The sequence below is a fragment of the Chelonoidis abingdonii genome, chromosome 3 (genome assembly GCF_003597395.2).
Source record: "Chelonoidis abingdonii isolate Lonesome George chromosome 3, CheloAbing_2.0, whole genome shotgun sequence".
NCBI lineage: Eukaryota > Metazoa > Chordata > Testudines > Testudinidae > Chelonoidis > Chelonoidis abingdonii.
In genome coordinates, this window is record NC_133771.1 from 26938776 (window position 1) to 26958804 (window position 20029).

General features: G+C 39.4%; 1 long non-coding RNA gene across 1 annotated transcript in view; it reads right to left on the reverse strand.

Moving 5' to 3' along the window:
- Positions 1–1061: 1061 nt before the first annotated feature.
- LOC142046469 (uncharacterized) overlaps positions 1062–20029 on the reverse strand; it is a 39946-nt gene continuing 20978 nt past the window's right edge. The window contains exons 3-5 of the long non-coding RNA XR_012655419.1: positions 10581–10647; positions 3737–3867; positions 1062–1661 (exon numbers count right to left, since the gene is read on the reverse strand). This is a non-coding gene — a long non-coding RNA (uncharacterized LOC142046469). The remainder of the gene's footprint in view (positions 1662–3736; positions 3868–10580; positions 10648–20029) is intronic.

Below are 20029 nucleotides of genomic sequence, written 5' to 3' on the forward strand. Positions count from 1 at the left end.
CAGACTAGGGATATCTGAATGTTTCAGAACAAAAGGATATATGTGGAAGCTGCATGTTGTTTCCTCACAAAAAGAAGAAAAACACTTTACTGTAGGGTATTTTTGTTGATTATATCAGTGAATACCATTATGCTTTTGTCTTCTGTCAGCTGGACACAGCTGGTATTCTAGATTCAGACATAGCCCAATACAGCGGAGACACACATTGGCCCTGATTCTGTTACTCATTTCTTGCTCTGGGAGCAAGAACGGAAGGCATGGGGAAAAGGTGGTCTTAAGCCACCTGTATGACACCTGTATCTTGGGACAGCCAGAGGCCCTGTAAGTTACAGCCTAAGAAGTACAGAATAACAGCATCACAGGACACTCTGGCCATTCTCCCTTCCTACCCTTAACAGTGAGGATAATTAACCATTAGGAATTAACCATTGGAGCAATTTACCAAGGCTATTAGTAGGTTCTCTATCACTGGCAATTTTTAAATCAAGACTGACTGTTTTTCTAAAAGATGTTCTCTAATTCAAATAGGAATTATCTGGAGGAAGATCTGTGGTCTGTGCTAAAGAAGAAGTCAGACTAGATGATCACAATAGTCCCTTCTGCTTTGGAATACATGAATCTTTCCCCTATACCAAGGACTGGGGCAAAGCTTGTGTAGAGTCTTTAGCCTGTCCTAAATTAGATAGAGATGCTTATGCAGGGGTACCCTCAGGGGGGAGAGGGGGATTTCTGTACCTTTTTAAATTATGATTTCTCACTGTGTGGTGAAGACAGGTTTAGATGAATGAACATACTGTGGAGTTGTTGTTTTTTTCCAGATGGGAATTGGGTGTTTTGTGAGGTTGTTTTTTGGGAACGGGGTTTCTGAAGTGGAATGCAGAAATCTGTAGGAAAATTATTTTTTTGTCATCACAAGTCACACTGTAAATGAAAGAAGTCAATACAACCTCTTTGCATAGCCATTTCTGGCAGCATTAACACCAGTGAAAAATAATGCAAATAATTTTATCAATACCAGAATTCACCACAATAAACATTTATTTAAAATATCTGTGATCCTCTTTCAGCAGATAAAATAGTCATACATTTAAAACTGAATCTGACTTCTCCTGCCTTAAACATTCTAATTCCACCCTGGTATGATATAAATGTTGCTACCCAAAAAAAAGTGGTTTGATTTGGACAGCAGCTGCCACTGGGAAACAGAAAAACTCTTCTTGAGATCCTGAATTCTGTCCAGACACTCATATCCAAGTGTTACCGCTCAGACATTAACATTATAATCACAGTGACTGATGCACTGAACCAGTGCTGTAGCTCACATCTTCATGCTCCCATACACAGTACAAACTTCTGGCATTGCCAAAGGTTTAATATGTTTTTATTAGCTATTTTCTTGTAAAAATTCCAAGCAGCCTAACTTTTTTTCTTGAACTGCCCCATAAAATAATAATAAAATGTCTAATCAATCTACAAATTGTATAGCCAAAGTCTGAATGTGGACTTGCCAGGAAGATGTGTTGTTCGGTAACTTAACACTCTTGTTTGTAATTTTATCCAGATGTTTTCTCTAGATTGCAGCATGCAGGTTCAGAGTTGAGTCAACAGGATGTACAGCTCCCTCTGTCTTATTCTCTCCTTTCTAGGAACAGGACTCCATCCTATCAAGGAAATAAATATGAACTCAGCTCTGTAACAAAACCAAAATATAGAATAGATATTTCCTGTTCTATAAGTGGGTGTTTGTAACATGTTAGACAGTGTTTGGGAGGATATAGTCCATGTGTGCCATAAGGAAATGCTGGAGAGAAATGAGCTATCACAATGGTTTTAACTTTCTTGTATCTAATTTTAAACTTTCTGTTCCCTATACACAGGGGTGAAAGTAACTTAAAGGACTTACCAGTACTCTGGAGTCCTGCGGAGGGGGCGGGGCCTCAACCGGAAGAGTTGTGGCCTCTATCAGAAGAGGTGGGGCCTTTAAATTCCGGGGCTTTTAAATCAGGATTTAAAGGACTTGGGGATTTGGCTGAAGCTAGGAGCCGGGCTCTTTAAATCATCCCTGGAGCTACCAGCAGCAGAGGCAGCTGGGAGCCCTGTGGTTTGGGCAGGGGTGAAAGTAATTTACATTTCTTACCCATATGGTCCAATCGCAAGCAACCCCCCTCTCCTACGTACTTCATGGATCCCTCCCACTGCATGACATAGACAGAGAAAATAAAGCTACTATTACTACTGCCAGTACTGTCTGTAATAAAATTTTACTATTGGAATAAGCCTGAAAAAGTGAAAACTCACAGTCACATTTTTCTCTGTGTCTTCCCTCCTCCTCCAGCCAGGCTGCCGATGCAGGATCCCTGCTTTCTCCCTGCCTGGCACTCAGCAGCAGCTGCAGGGGCTTCCCTCTAGCTTGCAGCAGGAGCAGGGAGACTGGCTGAGGGAGGGAGAAGCCTGTCTCCTGCATAAGAACAGTTTAAACTCAACTGTTCTCTGTGTGGTTCAGTAACATTTCAAAGAGGATTGGTAAGGACTTTGGACATCACAACCATGATCCTCTGCTGAGGAGGGAATGGGATAGATTTGAACTTGGAAATGGTTCCTGATTTTGATTGTGTTTTTTGTGTATAGGAGAAATGCCCCTGCCATGGTCACACACACCCTCCCCCCTCAACAACAACTGGGAGTCAAATTAACAAGGATGCCAGAAACGGCTCCTAACCCTGGAGGCTGAACTGCACAGGGAACAGCTGAGTTTAAACTGTTCTTATGCAGGCAACAGCAGCAAGTATTTCAGCCAGTCTCCCTACTGCAAGCTAGAGCCTAGAGGAGAACCCCTGCTGGGATGGGGGAGGAATGCAGAGCCTTGTCTGCAGCCTGGCTGGAGGAGTTGGAGGGAGGAGATGAGAAACCAATGTGACAGTGAGTTTTCCCCTTCCACCTGCTTTTATTAGCTCTGGATTTAAGCTGTGCAACCAAATGCTTATATTTGTTGTGTATATTAGTATTGGAGAGAAATCCCCTCATCCCGGGGGGCAGACAAGGACTGCCCCTGCCTGGTCAAACACACCCTCCCCACTCCCCCCAGCTACTGTGAGTGAAATTAACAAGGATGCCAGAAACTACTCCTAACCCTGGGGGCTGAACTGCGCAGGGAACAGCTGAGTTTAAACTATTCTTATGCAGGGGGCAGGCTTCTCCCTCCCTCAGCCAGTCTCCTTTTCTTACCGGTCCTTCGTACCAGCCCGTACCGGCTTACTTTCACCTCTGTCTATACACACAAATATTTTACTGGATTTGCTCTTAGTACCCTAGTTTGTGCATACCACTGTAATATTTCTATATCTTTAATTTTGCCTGAACCAAAGCAAACTGATCATTTACAAGGGCAATACAGAATATAGAATTTTATTCACTGAAATTCTCTTTGGATAGAAGGTCTGGGAGAGTGGAGCTCCTGACCTCTAAATAACTGCATGCATGTATTTACCCAACAGGTATGGACCTATTTTCTTATACTCTTCCATTGCTGTTGCCTTTTAACAACCACCCACTGTAGTTCCTCCTTTCATTTTTGTTTCTTGTATCCTTACTCAAAATACTTACACTTTTTAGTAGAGAAAGTGGTTATCTCAGTGGCTTTACCTATAATGCCACTCATCTACCTTCTTTTCCCTTTGTCGTCCTCCTGTCTAGATTGCATGCATTATAGCTGACATAGCAGTTCTTAGAATCATACCACAAAGTTTCAGTTTTGTCCAGTAGGTCATAATCCCTGTCATTTGTTATCTCCTCCATTGTGCCATCTAGTTCTTGCATATCCAGTGAATCAGTGTTTAGGAACATGGAAATAGCTAAATATTGATTTATCTGAAACAAATAGAGATATACAGTCGGGCTCTGGTCATTGTAGTGATACCCAAAGGTGGATACTGTATTACTGTCCCTGACAGCTTTTCCAGAGAAGATAGCGTGGAGAAAATTAAAGGATGCTGTCATTGTTAGCAGATCTGAGGTTTGACCTCTGTTGAGTTTTTCTCCTCGTATGTTTCCCAAATTCACATAGCTCTTTGTATATTTTTTCCCCAAAGCAAATCTTTCAGTGCTTTCTTTTTCTACAAAATAAAAACAAACTGTCATCATTGAACCCAGGGTCTGTGCACCAAAATAAATAAATAACAAGTTGGTGTGTACATGTGATGAAAGAAAAATTTCTTTAACAAAAGGTTACAAAGCCCAGTTTTTAATCATTTAATATGTGCCATGATAATTATGTATCGTTCTAGATTTGTAATCAAAATGTTGTGTGGTACAAAGTCAAACACCTTGCAGAAGTCTAAGTATATTACATCAACACCATTACCTTTATCAACCAAACTTGAAAACTCATCAAAAAAGATATGAAGTTAGTTTGACAGCATCTATATTCCATAATCTCATGTTAACTGGCCTTAATTATATTATCCTTTAATTCTATATTAATCGAGTCCCATATGAGCTGTTCCATTATTTTGCCTGGGATTGATGTCAGCCTGATAGGCCTATAATTACCCAAGTCTTTCTATTTACCTTTTTTAAATATTGGCACATTAGCTTTCTTCCAGTCTTCTGATGATTTCCCATTGTTCCAAGATTTACTTAAAATCAGCAGTAATGGTCCAGCTTGCTCCTCATCCAGCTTTTTAAAAACTCTTAAATGCAAGTTTTCTGGAACTGCTGATTTAAACATGCCTAACTTTAGTAACTTCTGTTTAACATTCTCCTAAAGTGGAATGAAAAGAGTTTTATCATCATCATATGACAAGACAAAATCTGTTTTTTCCCAAATGTAGAACAGAAATATTTACTGAACATTCTTCAGCCTTTTCTACATTGTTATTTATACTTCCAGCATTTCTGTCCAGTAATGGACCAATATCATTGTTGGGATTTTTTTTTCTTTTGTTCCTCATATACTTTAGAAAAATCCTCTTTATTATTGTCCATAACTCTGCTGGCCTTAGATTTCACCTTGTGTTCCTTTGCTTCCCTTATCAATTTTCAACATTTCCTAGCTTCTGATTATATTCATTATTATCAACTTTCCCTTTCTTCCATTTTTTCAATTGCTATTTATTTTTTTATAGAAACCTTCACTTCCCTTCTAAATCTCATCCATTTTTTTTAAGCAATGCAGCCTTCATCCTTGATTGGGGCATTTGGGGCATTTGGGGCATTTAATAAATGTTCTTAAAAAATTCCCAATGATCATTTACATTTTTCTGATTAAATTATTCTTCCCAGATGACTTGGACCATAGTTGTTTTCAGCTTTATAAACCGACCTTTTTAAAGTACTAAATGTATATTACTGATTTGGACTTTACATACTATAAATGTGATCAAGTCATGATCACCTAAGATACAATTAATTTTTAATTCTCTGATCAGTTCCTCTTTATCTGTCAAGCCGGGACTAATATAGAATTCCACTGCATTGGTTGCAACACTTTTTGGGTTAGGAAATTGTCATCTAAGGTATCTAGACATTCCAGGGATGTTTTAGTACCGGCAGCATGAGACCTCCAGCATATCTCCCTCGAAGTCTTCCATGAACACACAGCTTTTTTTCCAAAACATAAGAGATAGGTGCATAAGGAGCCAGTTATCTTATTGCCTAATGTGATTTGGTGCTCTGTAGAAGATAACGACTAATACCTCATTTTGTGCTTTATCTGTTAGGGCATTGATCCATAAGAATTCAGGATAATTCTTTTCCAAGTGATCAGTGACTGGGAAACAGGTATGCCATTTTTGACATAGAATGCCACTCCCTCTCCCCTTTTGCCCACTTGATGCTTCCTAAACAGATAATAACTAAGGCTACGATTTAGTCACAGATATCTTTAGTAAAAGTCATGAACAGCTCACAGGCAATAAGCAAAAATTCATGGCCTGTGACCTGTCCATGATTAATACTAAAAATACCTGTGATTAAATCAAGGGAGGGGGTAAGCACTGGGCAGTTGTGGTGGTGGGACTGCTGTTGTGGGGCTGTCCAGAGGGTGCCGCTGCTGGGGAGGGGTATCTGGGGCCAGCTGGGAACTGCCGCTGCTCTGGCCTCCCTAGGACGACTATTGGGGGCTGCCAGAACAGTGGCTGGTGTGGCTGTTATGTGGGCCACCAGAGCAGCTGGCCCTGCAGCCAGCTGCTTGGGCGACCCTGAGGACTGACACTCTGGTCTCTGCAAAAGTCATGGTATCCGTAATTTCCATGACCTCCATCACAGACCCGGAGCCCTAGTCACAACCATTGATTTTCAACATTCCAATTGTGCAGAATATCCCACCAGGTTTCAGTAATACCAACTACATCAAATTTTTGCTCATAAATGATCAATTCCAATTCCTCTAGTTCAATGTTTCCCAAACTTGGATGCTGCTTGTGTAGGAAAGCCTCTGGCGGGCCGGGCCGGTTTGTTTACCTGTTGCGTCCGCAGGTCCGGCCGATCATGGTTCCCACTGGCCACAGTTCACTGCTCCAGGCCAATGGAGCTCCCATTGGCCTGGAGCAGTGAACCGCAGCCAATGGGAACCTCGGTCTGCCGGACCTGCTAACGCGGCAGGTAAACAAACCGGCCCAGCCCACCAGAGACTTTCCCTACACAAGCGGTGTCCCAAGTTTGGGAAATACTGCTCTAATTTGTTATCCAGGCTCCTAGCACTGGTTTATAGGCAAATAAATAGTTTCTTCCCCTTTGATTCCTTGATTAATTTTGTTCTCAACATCTTGATTCTGTGCTAAATGATTGCTTCTATCCCCCTTGTTTTACTATCCCCTTTTCTTATTCATTTATTGCCCTCCTGACTGGTCTAGCTAGCCTGTCTTACTCTTCTACTGAAGTAGAAGACATCCAAACTATACCCCCTACCTCCATAAAGGTGCACTAGTGTTCCATAAAACCAAAACCTTCCACCCGATACCACTTATCTAGCAAGTGGTTCACTTCCAAAATCTTCTGTCTTCCTTCATTTGTGGGACAGGATGGGTTTCAGAGAAGATCACTTGGACATTTTTCTTTTTCAGCACGCTTCTGAGTTCTCTGAAATCATCTGTTGTTTGTGAGATATCCTTCAATGCAATGTCATTCATGGCAAAATGAACCATCATCAGTGGATCTTTGCCTGTTGGCTTCAGAAGCCTATCCAATCTTAGAGGGACATCTCAAGTCTTGACTCCAGGAAGACAATGCACTGTCCTGCTATCCACTTGTCCCTCGCAGAAAGGATTCTTCTGAGTATTGAGACAGAATACATGATTTAATGGCCTCTTCTGGCCTAAAAACTATGAATCATTAAAATGACCAGAAAGACCCTTATTATGTCAAATAATGAAAAATACTTCTCTGTCTATATAGCCCCAGTCATTGCAATATCATGTTGATACCTCCTGACACCACAGCTATTTTGTTGTGCTTCTCTTGATCTTTTTCAGTCCATTACTTTTTTTCCTTTCCATTTCATCAAAATTGAACATAGTTCTCAAAGAACTGTTTTATATGTTTGTTTAATAGCCATTTTAGATGATGTCACACTAATATTTTCTATATTATACCATAGCTACATTCTGAAACACACAACATCATTTGGCTAGCCAGCTGACCTTCAAAATCTGTTCCCTAACAAGATCCTACTAATTTGGAGGCCATCAGGGTAAATGAGAAGTTTAATTTACTAGTCAATATGGGTCAGATTCTGCAGTCTTTGTCATGCCAGACCCCTATTATTAATGGGAGTATATTCACTCTTTATTAATTTTTAAATAAATGAGAGTTTGGATTGCAGGATTTTCTCCAAGATACATTGCACTGCATTTATTTAAATTATGTTACTTCTGCTGTTGTGCTCTGAAATTCCTCAGATTGCTTAAATCCTGCAAAAGTATTATTTTTGTGTCACTGATGAATTTTACCGCTTGGTTGTCCACAATTTCTTCCAAATCATTAACAATTACATAAAAAAACATGGTCTTCATTTTGCTCTGTGGGATTCATTTTTCTCTGGTATAAGAAGCCGCTATTAATTACAATGTTAAAATACTAATGCAGTCTAATTGTAATTTGACTATGTAAAAATAATCCTCACTTTATTTGCTTTTTCCAGTCACATAATGTGTGATTATTGCACTGTGTCTAATTTAATTTCAAGATGTCTTGACTTCAGCCACCTCAAGTGTCACAGAGTAATTAGCAAACTGTTGAAACACCAGTGTTACTTAGACCCAGTTTCTTGTATGGAGAAAAGAGCTTTATGCATTCATAAGGGTGCCTATACCATTTAGTATGAATCATTTTCACTCTACCCACCTCTCCTCCTCTTTGCAGAGTTTCAGTTCCAAACACGTGAAATTTTGTAAAAAAACAGGAAAGAATTTTCAAAAGTTTTTAAGAGTTTGTTAAACAACATTTTCAGTCATGAATAGGGAAAGTGCTAAATAAGCTGTGAATTTTCCTTAAAAGATGTGTAACCCTTTATAGATGCAGTGTATATAATCAGTGACCTAATAATACTAATTAATAGCATAATAATAATAATAATTAATAATTAATAATAATTTAAGTCTGAGACTGTTCAGATTGGAAAAGAGATGACTGAAAGGGATAGGATAGAAGTCTATAAAATCATAGATGGTGTGGAGAAAGTGACTCAAATTAGGAGTCATGCAACAAAATTAATAGACAGCGGGTTTAAAATAAACATAAGGAAATACTTCTTCACACCATATCAACATAAGCCATGCAACCGCATACTCTGGGTGTCCCTAACCCTCTGACTGCCAGAAGCTGGGACTTGTTGCCAGGGGATGGATCACTCTATAAATTGCCAACTATTGTTCACTGCTTCTGAAGCATCTAGCACCAGCCACTGTCAGAAGACAGGATCCTGAGCTAGATGGACTATTGGTCTGACCCAGTATGGCCATTCTTATGTTCTTAATAATGCCTATCTATCTTAAGGTTTTGTACTGGTGCTCATCACTGTAATATCTAAATGCTTCTTATGTATATCAGATTGGTTAAAAGAGGTCCCCAGTGGACTGCATGATGTCTTCAACTTGCCTCCCTTCTCTGGTTATCAATGGTAAGTTTTGGTTGAGGTAGGCTTTTTAGGCAGGTGGGATGCAGTTGTTATAAACATCATTCTGGTTCTGATGGAGAAACTTTATGAAAGAGGAAGATATTGCAGTGTGATCAGACACCAGAGTAGTCTACTTTCCTCTAGAAGTTTGTTCCATTGTCAGAAGCCCTTGGCTTGAAGCTGCCTCTTGAGCACTTTGTCCAAGGAGATGGAAGTATGGAGTGAAATCTTGGCCCTGTTAAGTCAATGACCAAAACTCCAATTGGCCTCAGTAGAGTCAGGATTTCACCCATACTCTTTAAGGTAGCCTGGATGTGATCACGTAACAGTTTTGAGAACCAAGACCACACATTCTAAATTACTACACTATAATAGGTTGTGTTTCTGTAGGGCCTTTTATCCCAAAGGATAGCACTGCACTTATGGCCCAAGCTTGTAGAGTGATGAAGCTAAACTCCCACTGAGCTGAATGGGAGTGCTGCTGAAGAAGGGACAATGGACAAGGCATGTACCACTGAACTACAGACACTTCTGAGATGGATTGAAAGTGCCAGCATATCACACCGAAGATAGGGGAAGTGGAATGGTATTAGACTAGCTCTGTTTAATATCCAAGCTGAGTAGTCGTGAGCTTATATTTAAGGGTGCCCCTTAAGACCTCACTCATTACATTACAATTTGCATAACTAGTTCTCTATATTGAAGCAGGGTTCTCTCAAGACCATGTCCACAATCAAAGTTAAATTTTGCCATGTCAAAACTTATCATGACAGTACACTGGCATGGCCAATGTAGGCAAAGCGGCTCGTATACAGTCAAGCCAACATATAAAAGAAATTCGGAAAACTAGGAATAGCATTCACTAGTCCTCACTTGCAAAGCATTAAGGAAAAGAATTTAAATAACGTTCACATATATCAAATACAAGGAAATGCCTTTTATTACCATAGCACATGCAAGTTAAAAGCTTTTCCTTTGATAGATACAGTTGACATAATAATTTTTATATTAAAACTATTTTTCCAAAATGTGTTTCCCCCAACAACTACCAATTCTCCAATACTGGGGAAAATATTTTAAATTGTCTGACTCATTAATTATGCTCTTAAGCATCTAAGCTGGGATTTCAAATGCATGTAGGTGATTATTGAACAGAAGTTCTATTGACAGTCATTGGAACTGTGCTCCTATATCACTTGGGTGCTTTTGACGACCCCACCCTTAGAGTACTTTGCCTGAAACATGTTCTGGGCACATATTAATTTAAATTACCTGTTCCAAACTATCCACAAACTGTCCAGGTGAAATAACCTCACTGAACTGCTTCAGTAGTTGCAAGCAGTGGGTTTTGGCAAATGTTTTTAGAAAAAATATACTTAGGAAACCAAACGACTTAATAATCCTTTCCAATAACAGTGTATATGTTTGTTTCTATCACTCTAGTATACATGGTGAATGAAAATCTGACTCCATTTTGAAGGCAACAGCAAAACTCCCATTGACTCCAGTGGGGCCAGGATTTCACCCAATTAGTTCTGCAAGTAAAGGAAAAGGAAACAGTGAGGAAAGGAGATTAGGGGAAAGTCAGAAATGTTTGTTTTATGAACTAGCTTTATCTTAATTTGAAAAGGGAGACCACTTTCCCACCCATACTTGTATGCCCTTTCTAACCACAGTACCTCCGTAGTCATAAACTATGTCCACTCGAAAACATTTGTGAAGCAGTTTTGGCCTAATAATAATGCTGCGTATGTGGGTATGTTGAGGGCTTGATCAAAAGCCCATTGAAATCAATGGAAAGACTCCCATTGACTTCAAAGGGCATTGGACTGGGCCCAAAATCGTTAGAGGAGATGAGTTTGAAGTGCCATCAGTATATTTTTGTTTCTCCAGTGCTGTGGCTTGTCTTATAGACAGAAAAACCAAATTTGGGGATAGTGGAGTTGAATACAAATTTTGAAAAGAGATTTGATACCATTTTCCCCTCACAAATAGTTCCACACAATAGAGGTACTTCATGAGGCTCTAGTGGCTGCACTTCAGCTTCTGCTGAGATACAAATGGACTGGGCGGGAGAATGGCCTTCCATGTGCACAATTACAATTGACCATTTAAAACTCCGTGCTAGAGGTAATAATAGACATTGCTGTAAGTCAAGTGATCAAATTACAGAAAATCAACAAACCGAAGAAACGCCATATGGGAAGAGACATCCTTTTGTGTAAGTTGTTTCATGGAGAGAGATTTTAATGTGCAGGGAGGTTTCTGAATACTGTGCTCAAGGCAACAGTGTGATATAGAAACTGTTTCTGTTTATATGGAGCTATTTTAGTATCTCCAGTCCTAGAATAGTCATTCTGGGTTACTGAGGGCTGCTGACCCGGAAACTTATGAAAGACATTTCTGTTTGGAGAGTCGCTTGGAGAGGTTGCTCAAATTAGTCAACATCTTTCTGAAACAAGCACTGGCTGTGTGTGTAAGTTGGGAGAAATATCTTGCTTCAAACAACAATGCTTACTTTCTCATGGGAAAAAATGTGTGAACAGAACAGAAATGCCTTTCCATCTGTGTTCAGGCAAACGAAAGCAGGCAGTCAAGTGGCTCCTTTCTTACAAAAGCAAAAAGTTGAGCAAGCTAATTACTGTTTAATATTTCAAACAGGATGTTTGAAGGGGGCATTTAATTATCCTGCCAACATCTATTTAAATAAACAAAGGGGATTTAGAACATTTTTTGGATCTACAGGCTTAAAAGGGATGCCAAACATTCTAGGGCACTAAACCTCTTAGATCTCCTGTGTAATGTGGCATAGTAACATGCTTCTATTGACACTCTGCCTTGTATGTGAAGAGGTGACTGCCCTACTGAACACCACAGTGATGTATCTTGAAGAATAGGCCTGCCTTCCGCTTCACTCCTCAAACTGCTACCTAAATTGTGTCTTGAAGGTTTACTAAGGGGCAAAATATTCAAAGTTGTGCATGAGGATTTTAGCTAAGCACATCTCTTTGAATTTAATTTAATGGTAGTTGCAAGCAAAATCCCGTGGCACATTTTGAAAATGTAGAGAGTATGTGTGACACTCTTCTACTACAATATGTTGAATAGGAATAATCTACCCTGATTTATGTGATGCCTTTGTGAAAGTGTCAACTGAAGATGGCTATGTTAATGGCCAGTCAGGAATGCTTTCATCTACCTTATTTATTTATATGTTTATTTAGATCTTATATTTAACATTAAAAAGAGAAACTAAGTGAGCCTGTCACTGATATCCTCATTCTCCTTCCTCTTCTATTGTTTGTTACACACACTTGTGGTGTCTTGTCTTAAATTACATTAGAAACGCTTTTGGGACATGGACAATGTCTTCCAATATGTTTGCACAGTATCCAAAAGAATGGCACAGAGATCTTGATTGGAATCTTTGGGTGTTGTCATTATGATGTTATTATTTATCAATTGGAAAGCAAATCATTGACGTCAAAGGGCTGGATCCTGCAAACTTATACAGGTAAAGTCTATGGGGATGACTTCTGGTTTTAACCTAAGCATGTGTGTGAATGTCTCCAGGACTGGGACCTAAATCACTAGAACTACAGCATAAAGTATTGGGAACTCTTGTATTAGAATCCAAATTTTAATAGACTACAAACTGAGAGTATAAATGGCCGCTCGGGTCTATGGTTTGCCAGGTCTCATAAGGTAAACATGATTGGGTTTTGTCACTACCTGAAAGGAAACATAAAACATGGTGCTGCAAAAGGAAAGCTAAAACCTGGGGAAGGTTGGCCGATTTGTCAGAGGAAAAGAGTCCCAGAACACTGGGCCAACTTAGCTGGGGATGGCCAGGGGCCTACAAGTGAAAAGATCCAGGAGAAGTCATGGGCTTATCTGGAGGTGAAGGAAGTGGGGTTTTGAAGAGCCAGGGAAGATCCTGAGGGTATGTGGCAATACAGTCTTGTAATGTGAGAGAAGTTTAAAGTCCTAGGAGTCTTATGAGTGTGCAGGGGAAGGGTTTATGATCTTGGAACATGGCAGAAAGTTGTATAGCCCTGCTGTCTGTCCCTAAATGCACCAGTATGGCTAGTAAGACCTGCAATCTCCTCCGTTATATTGCAGTAGCTTCTGAAGACATTTTATTAAGTGCTGCACAAATACATAGATGTTGTCCAAATACAGATAGAAAACATTAGGATTATCTGGGGGGAAGGATTGTTGAAGGTGGGGAGGCAATGCTAGAGCTGCAGAGCCTCCTGGACACTTCCATGTCATGAGGAGCTCAGACATGAATTCAGTGTTTTAAATACTCATCGAAACAACCTCTGAATCTATTTCATCACTATTTTTGTATGTATTTTTCAAATGTTTTTGGTGAGTTTTTGTGTATAGTTTTGCAACGTGAAGGATGGCTCATATGTACTCATATTGTTGATGCTGTTTTTTACTGTATGCTTCCATAACATATATAGTTTTGCTCAAATATGTGAATTCAGGGAACTATGAGAAGGGCCAGCTCCGGCTTTTTTGCCGCCCCAAGCGGCAAAGTGGGAAAAAAAAAAAGATAAAGCCATGATCAGCAGCACTTCAGCAGCAGCCCCACCAAGCCACTTTCACTTTTCAGAGGCAATTTGGCAGTGGGTCCTTCGCTCTGAAAGGGACTAAGGGACCCTCCGCCGAATTGCTGCCAAAGACCTGGATGTGCCATCCCTTTCCATTGGCCGCCCCAAGCACCAGCTTCCTTCGCTAATGCCTGGAGCCAGTCCTGACTATAAGACTTTAATGTAAGGTACCTGTCTATCTACTTCTATCATTTTGTAAGAGTTCCATATTATTTTATTCATTTATACAGTTCATGTTTATTTTGGGAAATCTTAACTATAACGATGCTTATTATTAATAAAATGAAATATAAGTCCTTAAAAGACATGAATTCACTATTATGTTATCCTTGAAAAATCCCATTATAGGCTCCAAATAGGTTAATAGGCTCCAAACCCTTGAGATCACATGCATTTTTCCATTTGAAAAGGGCATTTCCAACACCTTTTTAACTTTTTTTAAACTGAAATACCTCTTGACATTGCAAGTGGAAACACAGTCTGGAACTTTTTTGTTCTTTGAAATGTGGCATGTGGTTTGAGTTTTAAAGTTTATTTCCTCTTGGTCTAATGAACCTCTGAAAGTGATTAAACAGAAGAAAGACAGGTTAAGCCAATGACATTTTATCAGAGGAAACATTATCAAATCTAATGCTAGCAAAGTTATTTTTGTAGGTTCCCAAGATTTCTCCCAATAAAATATTGCTTTATTACTGTTGTAGTAATCCAGAATTCTAGGTTTTAGGTACATATCACTCAAGCTTAGACAATGTGGAAATAGTGCTTAAAAAAAAGTACATACACAGTGTTCATAAGTAATCTTTGTGTGGATGGTGTTCTAATCTGGTGGCCTGCCTTTATTTTTATGTTGTATTATCATAAGTGAAACCTGTCCAACCCAAACTCAAGGAAACTCTATCCAAATCAAACCTTCATCTCTTGTTTTGATGACCTTTTTAAAAGAAGTGCGTTAAGTGCATTCAAATTCTTTATCATTAGATCCTAAATCCTCAGGGTAGGCAGAAGATTAAACTAAGTTCAAAGTCTATTTATGTTTTAAGAAGATGTAGAGATGTGATGGGTGGATGGCAACTGCTTGAGTTGCTCCAATCATGGCAATATTTGCTGTGCCACTCAGGTCCTGTAGGCAAGTGACATGAGTCATCCTGCATCTAAGTTGGAGGATGATAGAGCATTCTTATTATTATTTGTATTTCAGTAGCACCCAGAGGCCTCAATCAAGTATCAGGGTCCCACTGTGCTAGGCACAGTATGCACACATGACAAAATATGGGGCCTGCTCCAAAGTGCTTACAATCTAATTATAAACCAAAAGTGGATACAACAAACAGATGATGGAAGCACAAGGCAACAGTGATATTACTGATAGGTTTACAATGTGGTGGTCACCTCACAACCAGCTACCCAAGTATTGTCACGTTTTTTGTAGACATAGTGATGTGTTGCACATTAGTGTATTGACAGGAGTAGCAATAGTATTTATATTATGGTATTACAGTCCTCCACAAAGACTGGGGCCTCTTTGTCCTAGGCACTGTGCAAATGCGTAATAAGAGATGGTCACAGCCATGAAGAGCTTACAGTCTAGCTGAACAAAAATGGAAGGGGAAACAAGCTATCCAGAGAGGAAGTGATACGGCAGGTCTGTTTGCAGTGTTGTTGTAGCTGATTTGGTCCCAGGATATGAGAGACAAGGTAGGTAAGGCAGTATCTTCCATTGGATCAACTTCTGTTTGGCAGGTACAAGATTTTGAGCTACATAGCTCTTCTTCAGATCTGGAGGAGAAACACACAGTGTCTGAGCTAAATACAAATTGGGACAGATTGTTAAATTTGAAATTAACAGATTGTTAAACATAAGGGGCAAAATTAGCAATCTGACCTAATCTGTATTTAGCTCAGACACTCTGATTTTCTTCCCCAGACCTAAAGATCTATGTAGTTTACAAACTTATACCTTCCATCAACAGAAGTTGGTCCAATAAAAGATATTACCTTACCCACTTTGTCTCACAGCTGATCAGTAACATCCTCAACATTTTGTGAAACATTAAATTTTTGAGAACCAAAGTTTTCACATATATGAAATTAACTTTGAGGATAAAGAGTTGAGATCCACAGATTTCACTCCCACATACCTCTGAAGCATCCTCATTGTGGACTATGTAGCTAAGTAACTGTAAGTCTTTTTGTTTTTCTGGATACAGCACATTTAAATTTCTAAGCATTCTCCCTGTCAGAAGAATTCAGTAGCTGTGTTGTTTTCAGAGTTGCTGCAGAATATAACAGAACACACACACACACACACACACACACACACACACTGTGCTCTCTCTAGGAGATGTTGCATTTGTTCTTTTGTGTTTTTTGTTTATTTAACTCAAAATAAAAGTCATCTTATGCTGAAAGTACAGTGCATGTTTTGCTCTTTGTATATGGACTGTAAACTCATCTATATCACAGTAATCAAAAAGAAGCTCCCTAAAGAATCAGGCTTTCCAGATTTTATAATAGTTTCATCCACAGCATAGCCCTCATGGGGACAACCTGTTCCTCAGTTTTTGTCTTCCTAAGGTTACTCAGTTCCTGTTTGGTTATTTATTTAAGTCAAATTAGCCATACATTCTGCTGCAGCATCTCTTCTGAGTCCAGTTGCATGCAGAATTGTTGAGAGGTGCCCAGCAATAATGAAATTCTGCTGCTGAATGTAAACTTGCCCTCTCAGATTTGTGACCTCTTGATGATATTCATGCTGCTCTTGAAGCTATAATTCTCCCTTTTGCCTGAGTGCTTCCTGTTGTCATTGATACTACTGCTACCATTCCTCTTCATTGGGTACAGATGCCTCAGCTGAAAAGAGCAGACTTCGGAGGGCAGTTGCCCTTAGGTCATGGTACACTAAATGCAATGCAGGCAAAAGAAATATGAAACCAGCCATGACTCAATAAAACTGTGTCAAGTGAATGTTTAGGGGGGGCTATCCTTTGGACTAGAGCACACATTCACAGATGGTGTGCTTTGTATGTGTGCTGGGAAAAAAGAACAAAGTATGTGCAAGCAAATGTCAAAGACAAGAGTCAGCTGGTTATTAAACAGAGTAATCATGGGTACTTCTCACAAGCTGAATTGCCTGAATATTTTTTTTAAGTATTGAAGGACAAAAAAATTAAAACTCATAGAAGGAAATACCTTATTCACACAACATACTATTAGCCTGTGTAACTCTTTGCCACAAGATACAATTGAAACCCACAGCTTAGCAAGGTTCCAGAAAGAATTGGATATGCTTGTTATCCATAAAATTGTCTAGTTGTACTCTAAAGACTTTTAACAAGACAAGAGTTCTGGAAGGGTTGGAAACCCTCATGCTTCAGGGCATAAGCCAACCTCTAAGTATTGGGCATTAGGAAGAAACTGCCTTACAGACAAGGTATTGCATAACTGCCTACTGAAGGTTTTCTTGCCCCTTTCTGTGAAGTAGCTCACTCTGGCCACAGTTGGAAGCAGGATACTGGACTAGATAAGCCACTGCGTGGTCTGATCCAGGGGGACAGTTGCTATGGAACTCCATCCCTGGAAGACTGCAGGGTTTGGCCTCTGTTAGTTAGGCCAGTGTGTGATTTCCAATATTTTGCTAATTCCCTTTGAGAGGACTATGCTTTCATGAGAAGGAAACAGCAACACTGTTCTGCAAGAAATTGGAAACTTAGAATGAAGCTCTGGCTCCATCAAAGGTATTGGCAAAACCTTTGGTGTTCAAAATTGTTTACACCTGTTGTGGCAGGTACATGGGCATAGTCCAGCACAAAGGGTTGGGTCTACTTTTTTTAAATAAAACCCTACATTTAAAATATATGTAAAACTTCAGTGGTTGCCATTGTTTCTATCCAGAGAGAATACTCTCAGGACGGCCATGAGGAGGGTTTTTCACCCTGGCATCCCTCCCCTGCTTGTAATGCAAGACAAATTACCAGAATGTCTCCTGATCACATTCCACATACTTCTGTCATCAGGAAAAGTAGGATTTAATTGAAAGCCCGGATACTGAGGGTGGTCAAAAAAGCCACTTCCAGGATTCAGAGATGATGGAAAAGAACCCCCTGCTTGTCCTCATGGGTGACCTTCCATTTGAGCTGTCAGGTTATCACAGATCCATCTGTAAACAAAGGAATAGCAGGTTCCCTGGGCAGTGTCAGGATCACACTCAGTGTGACACCGTGTTTGGATGTTCAAAGAATCCCTCTCTCCTTGCTTTCTTTTCCAGGCTTAATAAAGGAACTGCTAAAACCCATGTAGCCTGATAAGATGACAAGACAGTCTTTTAGTGTTATTGATTGTACACAATAGATGGAATGATGGATTATTTCCTATAGTACTTTGAGTGGGTTTCATCTTTTCAAGAGATATACTAGAAATTCCGGGTGCAAATCCAGTTCTTAAACTTTCAGTAAAAAATACAGTCCTTCATTAGGCCAAAGGATTGTAGCAAGACAGTAGCTTTTGTCTGGAACAAAAGAGAGGGACTTTGAAATTGCATGATCTGGCTGGGATCAGAAATTATAACACCTAAAATAATCTCTGGATTGCTACCAAAAAAAGCTGCCAACTTAAACCAAAGGTGCAAAATCAGCAACTCAGAGGCCAAATGGATTCCACATGTAATAAATTCAGCCTCTGGCCATCATCTTCATGTACATAAGGACAGAGGTAATCAGCTTTTTTTTTTTTTTTTTTTTTTTTTTTTGGTTGAACTGAAAAACACATTTTTATTAAGATACCAAGAAACTTACAAGTGTAAACAAATAGTTTGAATAGGTGCATATAGTTCTAATTTAAAAATAATGTAATTGAATAGTCAGATGAAGTACTACAAAGACAAGGTGGGTGAGGTAATATCTTTTATTGGGCCAACTTCTTGAGAAAAGTTTCAAGCTTACACAGAGCTCTTCTTCTGGTCTGGGAAACACACTCAGTTTGTCACTGGTAAATACAAGGTGGAACAGATTGTTTAGCATAAGTAGTTAACACATATTTCAAGGGACCATTCATGGTGAATTATATTAACTGCTTATGCTAAACAATCTGTTCCACCTTATGTTTAACAGTGACTCTGAGTATGTTTCCCAGATCTGAAGAAGAGCTCTGAGTAAGTTTGAAAGCTTGTCTCTCTCACCAACAGAAGTTGGTCCAATAAAAGATATAACCTCACCCACCTTGTGTCTCTAATATCCTGGGCCTGATATGACTCCACTAACGTTGCATGCAACACATTAAGTACAGCCCTGTAGCAGCTCCTAGTAGGGCAACATTTGGGAACCCCTGGCTTATATTAATAACTTTGAAAGCATCAGTGTTGAGTCTCACTCATTTGTATTTATTGACCATTTTTGATGTTCCCAGTAATGAAATTCAGCCAGACTCAGATTTAGAATAAGGTCTTTTCATGGATGTTGCCGATATCTCAGATCTTATGAAATTTTCCTACCCTTATTTTCCTCAAATCGTCTTAACTTAAATATAAATGAAATGAATTTTTTCCCTAGCCATTTAATTGCACTGGTGATAATATATTATTTATTAGATTTTAATGCCAGAAGTGTCAGACCTCCCATATAGCACAGAGCATAGAGTTTTATCCCCTTACTCCTGTATTGGCCCCCAAAACTTGTGTGTGACAAAATCATTTATTCCAGAAAGTATCCAGTCTTCATTTGTATTTGTAAAATTGTAATAGTGCAGTATTGGACTATCCCAGTCATGGACCAGGACCTCACTATGCTAGGCTCTGTATAAACACAAAACAACATGACTCTCCCTGCCTTTACAATTTAAGTATAAAATGAGACCCAACTGGGAAAGACCAACAGAAGGAGTACCGAGAAACAATGACACCATACTGGTCAGCAACTTTAGATGAGACATCTAACTGCAAAAATGATCCCTTCTGATTCAAGATTTGGTTTCACATCTGTATTTCAGTCATATCTCCTTATGATAACTTACTGACAAAAACCAAATGTCTGCTCTTGCTAGCACTACAATAAAGAGATGGAAGAGTATGAGCTGGATTCCATCCCACTTTGTGTATTATCAGCAGAATTCTCAATGAAGGACCTTTGCTGTTCGTAATGGGAGAAGAACACAACTTGATTTTCAGATCCCAGGTTGAGTTTTGGTTGGAAGATGCCCAACAACCTCTCACACATTGCAAAGATAAATTATAGCTATATAATAGTAACCCACTGCCTACCCTATTTTTGTCACTTCATTTAGACTGTATGGCCTAGATTCACAA